This window comes from Phyllobates terribilis, unplaced genomic scaffold (assembly GCF_046119375.1).
Source record: "Phyllobates terribilis strain yellow unplaced genomic scaffold, ASM4611937v1 Scaffold_13__5_contigs__length_258822181, whole genome shotgun sequence".
Lineage (NCBI taxonomy): Eukaryota > Metazoa > Chordata > Amphibia > Anura > Dendrobatidae > Phyllobates > Phyllobates terribilis.
The window spans coordinates 110,568,286-110,582,938 of record NW_027362773.1 but is presented as its reverse complement, the minus strand read 5'-3'; the positions used below and the strand labels follow the sequence as shown (position 1 = coordinate 110,582,938).

Below are 14,653 nucleotides of genomic sequence, written 5' to 3'. Positions count from 1 at the left end.
ATAAAGGGAACACTCAAATAACACATCCTAGATCAGAGTGAATGAAATATTCTCATTGAATACTTTGTTCTGTACAAAGTTGAATGTGCTGACAACAAAATCACACAAAAATCATCAATGGAAATCAAATTTATTAACCAATGGAAGCCTGGATTTGGAGTCACCCCCAAAATTAAAGTGGAAAAACACACTACAGGCTGATCCAACTTTGATGTAATGTCCTTAAAACAAGTCAAAATGAGTCTCAGTATTGTGTGTGGCCTCCACGTGCCTGTATGACCTCCCTACAATGCCTGGGCATGCTCCTGATGAGGTCGCGGATGGTCTCCTGTGGGATCTCCTCCCAGACCTGGACTAAAGCATCCGCCAACTCCTGGACAGTCTGTGGTGCAACGTGACGTTGGTGGATGGAGCGAGACATGATGTCCCAGATGCGCTCAATCGGATTCAGGTCTGGGGATCGGGCGGGCCAGTCCATAGCTTCAATGCCTTCATCTTGCAGGAACTGCTGACACACTCCAGCCACATGAGGTCTGGCATTGTCCTGCATTAGGAGGAGCCCAGGGCCAACCGCACCAGCATATGGTCTCACAAGGGGTCTGAGGATCTCATCTCGGTACCTAATGGCAGTCAGGCTACCTCTGGCGAGCACATGGAGGGCTGTGCGGCCCTCCAAAGAAATGCCACCCCACACCATTACTGACTCACTGCCAAACCGGTCATGCTGAAGGATTTTGCAGGCAGCAGATCGCTCTCCACGGCGTCTCCAGACTCTGTCACATGTGCTCAGTGTGAACCTTTCATCTGTGAAGAGCACAGGGCGCCAGTGGCGACTTTGCCAATCCTGGTGTTCTGTGGCAAATGCCAAGTGTCCTGCACGGTGTTGGGCTGTGAGCACAACCCCTATCTGGGGACGTCGGGCCCTCATAGCACCCTCATGGAGTCTGTTTCTAACCGTTTGTGCAGACACATGCACATTTGTGGCCTGCTGGAGGTCATTTTACAGGGCTCTGGCAGTGCTCCTCCTGTTCCTCCTAAAACAAAGGCGGAGGTAGCGGTCCTGCTGCTGGGTTGTTGCCCTCCTACGGCCCCCTCCACGTCTCCTGGTGTACTGGCCTGTCTCCTGATAGCGCCTCCAGCCTCTGGACACTACTCTGACAGACACAGCAAACCTTCTTGCCACAGCTCACATTAATGTGCCATCCTGGATGAGCTGCACTACCTGAGCAACTTCTGTGGGTTGTAGAGTCCGTCTCATGCTACCACGAGTGTGAAAGCACAACCAACATTCATAAGTGACCAAAACATCAGCCAGAAAGCATTGGTACTGAGATGTGGTCTGTGGTCCCCACCTGCAGAACCGCTCCTATATTGAGTATGTCTTGATAATTGCCAATAATTTCCATCTATTGTCTATTCCATTTGCACAACAGCATGTGAAATTGATTGTCAATCGGTGTTGCTTCCAAAGTGGACAGTTTGATTTCACAGAAGTTTGATTTACTTGGAGTTATATTCTGTTGTCTAAGTGTTCCCTTTATTTTTTTGAGCAGTATATATATATATAATATATATATATATATATATATATATATATATATTAGATGTCTAAATGTAAAGAGGTTGTCTTATGGTATTTATAGTGAGTTCCACATCCATCTCCAGAGTAGGGAGCCCCAAATTTCCCATTCAGATGGAAGTAATAAGATAGGTGGCTGGATGATCTCACTGCTGAAAATTATAAGATTTTTTTTTATAGACAGTGAGAGTAAAAAAAAACACCAAAAATTCTTAAAAAAATATGTTTAATATAAAAACTTAATCCAAACAATAGATCATTTTCTAATGACACTTTCCCTTTAAATGCTAATGTACTTAAAGAAATATACAAGCAGCCCTTTCTCTAGCTGCCTCTGCACAGGGGTGTAGAATCCAGATGTATCAACCCCTGGCAGCAGCTTCTGTTGCTCAGCAACAACCCAAACATTCTATGCCCATCGCCTAGCAACCACACCTATAAAATATACTCGGAATTTTTTATTTTTTTGCTGCATTTTTTTCCCTGGAGGATTTAGCGACATATTCCTAGATGTTGTGATGTGATTCTGATTGCATTTTATGGTGCAGAGAACATAAGCTAAGTGTATAATGGGCACAGGTTTTACATAGGATGCCACTAGGCAATTCACATAGACTCGGGTTGACGTGTCACTTAATGTATGTGGAGCAGAATGAATATTCTTGGTGAGTCCTTTGACAGGATGTGAGTATCGCGGCAAGGAAATTGCTTGCTGCATTTCTTCTTGAGTCATGCTTCCTGTCAGAGTAAAGAAAACAGGTGAAGTTGTCGAAGCTCTCGCCTTCTCATTGTCCTCTATTCTGGGAGCAGGGACGGCACACGCCGCTAATGCATAACTGCGAGAAAAGCGGAGGCATTACTTGTCTTCTACAGATTTGCCAAAACTGAAAATAATCTATATCTATGCCTCAGGCATCATGCACACAGTCACATTCAGATCTGTAAAGATGATTTCACGCGTGGTATAAAAATTTGCAACGTCATCCGCTCTGAGAATTCATCAGGGTAATTTCCCCTATGAAAATTTTATGGGTTTGGATTGCATTGCAGTCTGAATCCAAAATCCGCAACACATAGTACGCAGCGGTAAGTACACCCATAGCGGAGAAATGCACAGTTTTTATGCAACGTGTGAATTTGCCCCAGTATGGCATCCAATGCAATCTATACGCCTATAAACTACTTCCACATACCATCAGTTTAATATAAAGAGCCTTTTTATCTCAAAAAATCATATTATTGGGGACAATATAGTGGCATAGGGAGGTACTTCACTGTGATACTGTGAGTGCCAATGTGCAGGTAAAGCTATACCTCCTATGATTTAGCCAAACAATAGGTGATAAATGTATGATTACTGGGGGTCTGACAACTAGCATCCCTACTTTTCATAAGAACGGGGGTCCTAAAGTCCTCTTTGTGAATGAAGCAGCTGGCCAGCTGAGTGATCAGCGATCCCATAGGCAGCGAATGGAGCAGTGGTCACATATGTGCAATATGCTCTATTCACACAAGAGGCTTTAGGACATTCCTTCTTGGGATTGGTGGGGGGTCCCAGTGATCATTTAGTTAAAGGAAACCCGTCATGTCACGTAACGCTATTTACCTGTAGATATAGCGTTAATCTGCAGGTAAATATCGTTACAATCATCCATCTTTGTATACTTTACTGGAGCAGCGGACAACTCCTTTTAAGGCAAGGGATTTACCATATTTTGGCAGAATGTTTGGAGGGCACATTTATGATCCTTATTCTAAATATCAAGCATTTTTGTTTAAAAATAAATGAATAAATATATATATATATATATATATATATATATATATATATATATATATATATATAAATGTTGTTTTTACAAACGATCATGGGTGTATTGCTGCAATGTAATTTTTAAAGGAGGGAACCTGTCATGTCCCCAAACGCTATTAACCTACAGATATGGGGTTAACCTGGAGGTAAATAGCGTTACAAAACTGTGCAGCACCCCTACTAAAAGTGCGGCTACTGGGAGAAAATGAACTTTATTCCTCCCACAAGCTGCCGGCTTTCAGTCATCAAGGCACAGCTACTGTCACCTGTACGCACGACCCGGCACTTTGACTACTGACGACGCAGCGCATCTGGTAGAATGAGCTTTCAACCAAAGTGCCTGGGTGTGCGTACAGGTGACTGTAGCTGCGACTTGATGACTGAAAGCTGGCAGCTCCCTGGAGGAATAAAGCTACATAGTTCCACAGTCTGACTGCTCTAACTGTAAAGAACCCTTTCCTATTTAGCTGCCGAATCGCATTTCTTCCACCCAATTTAATTTTCTGCCGGTAGCCGCACTTTCAGTACGGCGGCTGAGCAGCATTGTAATCATATTTACCTGCAGATTAACCCTTTATCTCCAGGTTAATAGCATTTAGGGACATGACATGTTGCCTAAAAATGGCAATCTAAGAGAGTATATACACTGACAGTGCTTGCTATAGAAAAAAAAGTTTGTTTTATTCAAAGTCTCACCCCTTATAATTGTTACATATAATGATCTGTAATATCCTTTAAAAAATCGTTTCTTTTGGTTGTGTATAAAAGGTGGCTCAATGTCCTCCATGTCAGCCCTTGAACACTTAATAGTTGTTTAAAATAGAATTTGGGTAGTTTTAATATAGAGCAACAATAAGGGCCCTGCCGCTCCTTGAAACTCTCTCCAATTTACTTATTTGTAATTTGTAAAGAATGTTTATATTTTTATTAGTTTATATTTTCTGTTTCAAACAAAACTTACCAGATTACAGACAACATTCAATATTATTCAGTGTTTTAGGTAAATCTAATCTCTAAATATTGCACAGCAGCCTACACCACTCTCATGTGTCTATTACTGTCTAATTTGTGCCTGAAATTCACTTACTTTAATTTATAATAGTAATTTGCAAGTGTTGATGAGCGATATGAGGGTGATTTGTAGCAACTACGGTAGGGATGAGCGAATCCCTGTGGCTTCGGCTGCTGTCCAGGAGCAGCACAAGCTAAGGGCTATTTCACATGTCCTGATATTACTGGTACTGGAAAAAACAGTATCGGAGATATGTGTCCGTGTGTCCATGTCTATCTGTGCGGCATACGTGTGACATATGAGTGGCAACTGTGTGGCATACGTGTGCCACATCAGGATCACACATACCGGCGTGTGGGAATCAGTGATACAGTTTGCGCTGTTCCCATGCCCTGGGTGCTGAAGGAATCTCTCATCATTGTCCCCTGCGTGCGCTGCGATCAGCAACAGCAGGGGACAATGTTGAGAGTTGTATTCTGCCCCCGCTGTGTCCGGCAAGTGTAAAAGTAAGAATAAAATAAAAAAATCCTTATACTCACCTGTCCAAAGTTGAAAAAATCCAGTGTCCCGTGCTGTAATCCCTCTGACCGACAGGCGACCAAACACGCTGAGGAGCAGGGCAGAATGACTCGCTGCAGCGAGCGGACCCCTGAACTGCGCTGAGCTCTGTGAGTGACAGGACACCGCTCAGTGACCTCAGCGCAGTTCAGGGGCCCATTCGCTGCAGCGAGTCATTCTGCCCTGCTCCTCAGTGTGTTTGGTCGCCTGTCGGTCAGAGGGATTACAGCACGGGACACTGGATTTTTTCAACTTCGGACAGGTGAGTGTAAGGATTTTCTTTATTTATTCTTACTTTTACACTTGCTGGACACAGCGGGGGCAGAATACAACTCTCAACATTGTCCCCTGCTGGTGCTGATCGCAGCGCAAGCAGAGGACAATGATGAGTGATTCATTCAGCACCCGGAGCTTGGGAACAGCGCAAACTGTACCGCTGATTCCCAGGCGCTGGTACGTGTCACACTGAGGACACACAGATGTCATCAGTGTGGGATGTTTTGCTGCTCGTGCAGCGTGAAAAAAAACGGACATGTCAGCTTGTTTTGCCTACGGACACACGGTCCGTGGAAACACACTGACATGTGCACAGACCCAATCATTTGAATGGGTCTACGTGGGTAAGTGTCTCCAGTAGGTGTGAAAATGGTCACCGCACATACCGGACACACTGAAGTGTGAAAGAGGCCTAAGGCTGTATTCCAGGTTCTGCAGGACTGGCAGCTCTTGGATAAAGTGAAGTTTTTGTCATTTGACACGACCAATAGTAACACTGGTACAGAGACTGGCGTGTGCGTCCTCTTGCAACAGAAACTGTAGAAAGAACTACTGAGTTTGCCGTGTAGGCATCGCATTCACAGGACAATTATTGCAAGCGTGTTTGATAAATTTTGGTCGACATCAATGGCTCCAAATATAAAGTTGTTCGAGAGATTTCCGGCTGCCTGGAATCAACTAAATAAAACCAAGTGTTCGACAGGAATGGAAGGTGACATAGTTTCAACTGAGGTAGGTCCACTTAAGGAGCGTCTAGTTGAATCTTGCACCAACCAGCTTGTACAATGCCGTCCAAAAGATGATTACAAGGAATTGGTAACACTGGCACTCCTGTTCCTTGGTTCACCAGCAAACCCAGACATACACGTCTACACTCCAGGCCCCGACCATCGGGCTCCGATGGATGCCCAAAGTGATGTACGCTCTGAAGATCTTCATGTTGTAGTCACCAATTTCGTTTAACTTTGACAGAGTTAAAAAATCTCTGTCAATTTTGCACTTTTACTGTCCGCTTATACTTAATGGCTCGGTACTTTTGTCAGATCCCGGCCACATTGCCGCGAAATGACTTGACATTACTGCAAAAACTCGTAGCTTAGAAAGGAATCAATGCGCCTGGTGCTGAGGCAGCAATAAAAACTTTCATCAGACATCTGTGGTCCCTCAGTGAGATTATGGTGGGTCTGGCTTTTTTTGACAACCACAGAAAAGGTTGAGATGGTTCTCTCTCTGCAGAAGGAAGGCAATGATCTCTGTTCAACTCGCGAGCAGCTTGCCGAAGACCTTGAGTCACACAAGAAGCTTCAGCACTTCATGTCGTCCAACACAAAAAAAAAAACCTGTTCGTTGCACTGGAAATAAACCTAGATTTTTCTCATCTGTGGCACACTAATGCAAGTTACATCGACGAATCCTCAAAATTCGCTGCCGAACGCTTCATTGCACTCATGAGTACGTTCACTTCGTCACTGAACGCTCAAGAAGACCAGAAGTGTGGAGAAGCATCGCCAGGACTAACCTGAATCAAATAAAGCGTGTTTCGTTAAAAAAACAGTGAAACTACTGTAAAATTCTACATTTACTTTGCTGCAAGACATTTATTACAACTGATTATTAGTTTTGTGATGATTGAGCCACCAGTACACAATGTTTCAATGTTACGAAATTTTGTGTATGTTACAATCACACCAAAGGGAATTATTCCCAGGGGTGAGACCTAAATTCACTCAAAATTTCACTGGGAGCCATTGTGTGATCACCTACCCTCCGTCAGTAATTCAGGAGGTTGTAAAATGAATGGAACAAAAATCTCAGAATTGTCTGTATGCGCTGTATATTTAAAGTGTCCCTCCAGGCATATTCTGCCGTCTGATTGACACTGGGCGTGGGGAGACGTAACCGCATGCGGGGCAGTATAGTTACCGAGGCAACCGCATGACGCCCAGCGAGCACAGTGCACGAGTCTTAGTCTTAATTATTAAGACCTGTGCATGATTCTCACTTGGCATCGTACTGTTACTTTGGCACCCAACGGGCATCGCTCCACGTCCAATATTGTAGTATTGTGATTTCTCATCTCACATCACACCCTCTTCATTACACGTGGTTTGCTAACCATCATCTGGCCAAGTGTCTCATATTATTTCTCCCCCATTATCTTATGTCAGCCACATTGTATCTAATCCCCCTGTGTTGCATGCCCCCCATGCCTCCTTTCCTGCCCAACATGCGTCTCTTGTTATATATGCCCCCCAGCTTCTTCTTTCATGTGATAACTAGCAGTCATTTTCTCCACCTCATCTCCCTTGTACAATGATTTTGACAGGGCAGGACTTTAATATGCATGAGTGATCCATAGTAAATATACAGATCAGGCCTAGAAAAGCATGCAACCGCATTTCTGCAACCTTAGGCTTCATGCATTTTTTTGCATACGATTGCGACATCTGTTTTTCTCATATGCCATAAAATAAAATAAAGGAAAAAATGTGCAAGCTTTTTCTACCAATTAAACATTGAATTTATAAAAAATGTCACTCCCCTATAACACTTGCAAAAAAATGGGAAATTCATAGCGCTTCCTTTTTTTCAAGCTAAAAAGAAAAGTGAACGAGGCTGTAAGGTTTTGTGTGGCAATAAGTGGTTGAGCTTTCCTTCTGCTCAGTAGTCCTAGTGCACAAGTAGCTGCACGTCCCTAAATTCTGCATTCCAACCTCAGAAGACAAGACATTCTCGGCAAATACCTCTTAAAGTGAGTCTGTACTTTCCCTCAAAACCTGTAAAAAAAAACAAAAAAAAAACACGGTCCTGCTACTAATATCCTCACAAGTTAAAGCTTCTTTTGGTGCACATAACCAGTCCAATATTTCTCAAACCTGTCTTGATTCTCATGCTCTGTAACGTGCATCCATACTTTTTCTATTGGGTGGTTCCTCTGTCATCATTTTGTCAGCACTTATAGTTGCAAGGACAGTCTCACCCCTCACTTCCCAGCATGGATTGCATCTGCTATTGTCCATTCGCTTGCCTGCCTTGAGAGACAAAGATTCTTACTTCCTGCGGAGACAAGAACCCACCCCATTTCTTGTAGAGAGGCAATGACCTGCCCTAACTTCATATAGAGAGACAATGATCCGCCTCCACTTCCTGTAGAGAGACAATGACCCGCCGCCACTTCCTGTAGAGACAATGACCCGCCCTAACTTCATATAGAGAGACAAAGATCCGCCCCCACTTCCTGTAGAGAGACAATGACCCGACCCCTCTTTCTATAGAGAAACATAGACCGCCCCCCACTTCCTGTAAAAAGACAAGGGACCACCCTACTCCCTGTAGAGAGACAATGACCCACCCAGTCCTGTAAAGGTACAATAACTCACCCCACTTCCTTTATAGACACAATGACCAGACCCCATGTCAAGTAGAGAAGCAAGGACCTACCCCCAGTTCCTGTATAGAAACAAAGACCTTCCCCCACTTCCTGTATAGAAACAAAGACCTGCCCCCACTTTATGAAGCAAAATAACGACCCGCCCACTTCCTGTAGAGAGACAATAACCCGCATCCACTTCCTTTATAGAGACTGTAACTTGCCCCCACTTCCTCCATAGAAACAATGACCCATCCCCACTTCCTCTATCGAGACAATGACCCGACCCCAGTTCCTGTTGAGGTACAATAACCCTACCCCACTTCCTGTGAAAAAACAAAAATCTGCCTCCATTTCAAGTAGAGAAGCAAGGACCCACTTCCTGTAAAGAAACAAGAATTCACCCCACTCCATGTAGAGAGACAATGACCCGCCCCCACTTCCTGTAAAGAGAAACAGACCCACCCCCACTTCCTGTAAAGAGACAAGGTCCCACCCCACTCCCTGTAGAGAGACAATGGCCCACCCACTCCCTGTAGAGAGACAATGATCCCCCACTTCCTGTAGAGACACAGACCCGCCCCCACTTCCTGTAGAGAGACAATGACCCACCCTCATTTCCTGTAGAGACACAGACCCGCCCCTAGTTCCTGTAAAGAGACAAGGGCCCGCTCCATTCCCTGTAAAGAGACAATGACCCGCCCCCACTTCCTGTAGAGACAAGGCCCCTTCCCTCTCCCTGTAGACAGACAATGACCTGCCCCCACTTCTTGTAGAGAGACAAGAGCCCGCTCCCTATAGAGAAAGAATGACCTTCCCCCACTTCCTGTAAAGTGACACAGACCCGCCCTCACTACCTGTAAAGAAACAAGGGCCCGCCCCACTCCCTGTAGAGAGACACAGACCCGTCCCCACTTCCTGTAGAGACAGACCCGCCCCCACTTCCTATAGAGATATAGACCCACCCCCACTTCCTCTATAGAGACAATGATCCGACCCCAGTTCCTGTTGAGGTACAATAATCCTCCCCCACTTCCTGTGAAAAAACAAAATTCTGCCTCCATTTCAAGTAGAGAATCAAGGACCCACCCCCACTTCCTGTAAAGAAACAAGAATTCACCCCACTTCATGTAGAGAGACAATGACCCGCCCCCACTTCCTGTAGACAATGACCCGCCCCAACTTCCTGTAGAGAGACAATGACCTTCCCCCACTTCCTGTAAAGACACAGACCCGCCCTCACTTCCTGTAAAGAGACAAGGGACCGCCCTACTTCCTGTAGAGACAATGACCCACCCCCACTTCCTGTACAGACACAGACCCGCCCCCCACTTCCTGAAGAGAGGCGCAGACCCACCCCCACTTCCTGTAGACAGACAGACCTGCCCTCACTTCCTGTAGAGACACAGACCTGCCCCCACTTCCTGTAGAGACACAGACCCACCCCCACTTCCTGTAAAGAGACAAGGACCCCCCACTTCCTGTAGACAATGACACGCCCCCACTTCCTCTAGAGAGACACAGACCCGCCCCCACTTCCTGTAAAGAGACAAGGGACCGCCCACTTCATGTAGAGAGACTATGACCCGCCTCCACTTCCTGTAGAGACACAGACCCGCCCCCACTTCCTGAAGAGAGACACAGACCCTCCCCCACTTCCTGTAGACAGACAGACCTGCCCCCACTTCCCGTAGAGACACAGACCTGCCCCCACTTCCTGAAGAGACACAGACCTGCCCCCACTTCCTGTAGAGAAACAAGACCCTGCCCCCACTTCCTGTAGAGAGACAGTGACCCGCCCCCACTCCCTGTAGAGAGACACTGACTGGCCCCCACTTCCTGTAGAGAGACAATGACCCGCCCCCACTCCCTGTAGAGAGACACTGACTGGCCCCCACTTCCTGTAGAGAGACAATGACCTGCCCCCACTTCCTGTAGAGAGACAATGACCCGCCCTTACTTCATATAGAGAGACAAAGATCCGCCTCCACTCCCTGTAGAGAGACAATGACCCGTCCCCTCTTCCTCTAGAGAGACAATGACCCGCCCCCACTTCCTCTAGAGAGACAATGACCTGCCCCCACTTCCTCTAGAGAGACAATGACATGCCCCCACTTCCTCTAGAGAGACAATGACCCGCCCCCACTTCCTGTAGCGAGACAATGACCCGCCCCCACTCCCTGTAATCCATCTCTGCGTCTCTGCTGCTCTATAGCGGATTACACTTGACAATTTGCAGTGTTGTTAGTCGGTGCATTAGTTGTCAGGTGCGCTGAGATTTATTGAAATGACCGTGACTTTAACCCCTTAATGACATCTGACGTACTAATACGCGTCTGTGCCCTGGGACTTAAGACCCAGACCCGTATTAGTACGTCATCGCGCACGCACACAGGCTGTGCGGGCGCGATCGCCGCCGGGTGTCAGCTGATTGTCACAGCTGACACCCGGTACTATGTGCAGGGAGCGGTCCTGCACCGCTCCCAGCACATTAACCCCTGCTATGCTGCGATCGAAGTCGATCGAAATCGATCGCGGCATTGCGGGGGCAAGGGGAGGTGATCGGCGATACTCACCTCCTCTTCCGGCTTCCAGCGCAGTCTGCAGCGGCTTCCCGGGTGTTGCCATGACGACCCGATGTCGTCATGACAACATCCGGGTCACCAGAGAGCAGGAAGATTGCTTGGACATGCGCAGTGCATCTCCAAGCAATCTTCACACTGTGCACTTCTGACAGCCTTCATGGCATAGGGATGGTGCTCCATTCCTGTGCCATGCAGGCGATCAGAAAAAAAAAAGTGAAAGTCCCAGAGTGGGACAAAGTAATAAAGTGTACAAACTGTCTGAAAGTGGGGGGAAAAAAAAAAAAAAATGTGCAAAAATATTATAAAAAAATAATACACCAAAAATAAAAATATAATGTACCCATCAATAAATATTATTATAAAAAAAATAAAAAAAAAACAATAAAAGTACACATATTTGGTATCGCCGCGTCCGGAACAACCTGACCTATAAAACTGTCCCACTAGTTAACCCCTTCAGTGAACACGGTAAAAAAAAAAACGAAGCAAAAAACAATGCTTTATCACCATACCGCCAAACAAAAAGTGGAATAACACGCGATCAAAAAGACGCATATAAATAAAAATGATACCGCTGAAAACGTCATCTCGTCCCGCAAGAAACAAGCCACCATACAGCTCCATCAGCCGAAAAATAAAAAAGTTATAGCTCTCAGAATAAAGCAATGCTAAAAAATATTTTTTTCTATAAAATAGCTTTTATTGTGTATAAGCGCCAAAACATAGAAAAATGATACAAATGTGGTACCGCTGTAAACGTACTGACCCAAAGAATAAAGCTACCTCATCAATTTTACCACACGCAGAACAGAATAAAAAAAAAAACAATTCCTGAATTGTTGGTTTTTGTTTATTCTGCCTCCCAAAAATCGGAATAGAAAGCGATCAAAAAATGTCACGTGCCTGAAAATGGCACCAATAACAACGTCAAGTCATCCCGCAAAAAACGAGCCGTCACATGACTGTCTGCCAAAATCTGGAAAAATTATAGCTCTCAAAATATGGCGATGCAAAAACTAGATTTTACAAAAAATGCGTCTTTTAGTGTGTGACAGCTGTCAGTCATAAAAACCCCATATGATTCTGGCATTGCTGTAATCACACCGACCCGAAGAATAAAGTCGTCTAATCACTTATACCGCACAAGGAACGGCGTCAAAAATAAACTCTTGGGTTAGGATTGGGCTAGGGTTAGGGCTGGGTTTGGGGCTAGGGTTGTGCTGGGGCTAGGGTTGTGCTGGGGCTAGGGTTGTGCTGGGGCTAGGGTTGTGCTGGGGCTAGGGTTGTGCTGGGGCTAGGGTTGTGCTAGGGCTAGGGTTGTGCTAGGGCTAGGGCTGTGCTAGGGCTAGGGCTGGGGTTGGGATTTTTTTCAAAAGTAAGAAAAAAAGATGACGATATGGCGACTAGTGTTGAGCCCAAGTGCTCGCTACTTGAGTTTGCATCGGGTGCTCTGGTATGCATTGAGTATCGTGGGTATTTGAGTGACATGCTCGAGTCTCTGCCCCATATGCTTCGCGGCCAAAAAACTTTACGGGGATTGCCTGCCATGCACGAGCGATCCCCGCATGTTTTTTTTTGGGTGTCTAATAACCGTGAAACATGCGGAGCAGGGACTCGAGCATGTCACTCAAGCACACGCTGTACATGGTGCATACCTGAGTACCCGATGCAAACTCAAGTAGCGAGCACTTGCGCTCAAGAATAATGACAACTTATTCAATATGATGACCTAATGTAAACAAATTCTGTGCCGTACCTCTGGGTTCAAAATGTTCACTATACACCTTAATAAAATCCTTGAGGGGTATAGTTTCCAAAATGGGGACACTTGTGGGGGAGCTCCACTGTTTAGGCACATCACGGGCTCTCCAAACGCGACATGGTGTCCGCTAACAAATTGAATGGAAAATCGGCTCAAATTGTTAGCGGACGCCATGTTGCGTTTGGAGAGCCCCTGTGTGCCCAAACATTGGAGCTCCCCCACAAGTGACCCCATTTTGAAAACTAGACCCCCCAAGGCACCTGTCTAGATGCATAGTAAGCACTTGGAACCCCCAGGTGCTTCACAAATTGATTCGTAAAAATGAAAAAGTGAAAAAAAAAACACTTTTTCATTTTTATGAATCAATTTGTGAAGCACCTGGGGTTCCAAGTGCTCACTATGCATGTAGAAAGGTGCCTTGGGGGGTCTAGTTTCCAAAATGGGGTCACTTATGGGGGAGCTCCAATGTTTGGGCACACAGGGACTCTCTAAATGCAACATGGTGTCCGCTAACAAATTGAATGGAAAATCGTCTCAAATTGTTAGCGGACACCACATTGCGTTTGGAGAGCCCCTCTGTGCCCAAACTTTGGAGCTCCCCCACAAGTGACCCCATTTTGGAAACTAGACCCCACAAGGCACCTTTCTAGATGCATAGTGAGCACTTGGAACCCCCAGGTGCTTCACAAATTGATTCGTAAAAATGAAAAAGTGTTTTTTTTTTCACTTTTTCATTTTTACGAATCAATTTGTGAAGCACCTGGGGGTTCAAAGTGCTCACTATGCATCTATAAAGGTGCCTTGGGGGGTCTAGTTTCCAAAATGGGGTCACTTGTGGGGGAGCTCCAAAGTTTGGGCACACAGGGGCTCTCCAAATAGAACATGGCGTCCGCTAATTATTCAAGCAAATTTTACAATCAAAAAGTCAAATGGCGCTCCTTCCCTTCCGAGCCCTGCCGTGCGCCCAAACAGTGTTTCTTCCCCAAATATTGGGTATCTGCGTGCCCAGGGGAAATTGTACAACAAATTTTGGGGTCCATTTTTTCTTGTTACCCCTGTGAAAATAAAAAAAATTGGGTCTAAAGTAACATTTTTGTGAAAAAAGTTAAATGTTCATTTTTTTTTTCCACATTCAAAAAATTCCTGTGAAGCACCTGAAGGGTTAATAAAGTTCTTGAATGTGGTTTTGAGCACCTTGAGGGGTGCAGTTTTTAGAATGGTATCACTTTTGGGTATTTTCTGTCATAAAGACCTCTCCAAGTGACTTCAAATGTGATGTGGTCCCTAAAAAAATGGTTTTATAAATTTTGTTGGAAAAATGAGAAATCGCTGGTCAACTTTTAACCCTTATAGCTCCCTAACAAAAAAAAATTTTGGTTCCAAAATTGTGCTGATGTAAAGTAGACATGTGGGAAATGTTATTTATTAACTCTTTTGTGTGACATATCGCTCTGTTTTCAGGGCTTAAAAATTCAAATTTTGAAAATCGCAAAATTTTCAAAATTTTCACCAAATTTCCGTTTTTTTCACAAATAAACGCAAGTGATATCGAAGAAATTTTACCACAATCATGAAGTACAATATGTCACGAAAAAACAATCTCAGAATCAGGGGGATCCGTTGAAGCGTTCCAGAGTAATTACCTCATAAAGTGACAGTGGTCAGAATTGTAAAAATTGGCCCGGTCATTAACGTGCA

General features: G+C 45.1%; 1 protein-coding gene across 8 annotated transcripts in view; it reads left to right on the top strand.

The window, feature by feature from the left end:
* MUS81 (MUS81 structure-specific endonuclease subunit) overlaps positions 1-14,653 on the top strand; it is an 88,546-nt gene that overhangs the window by 48,907 nt on the left and 24,986 nt on the right. The gene's annotated exons all lie outside the window — the stretch shown is intronic.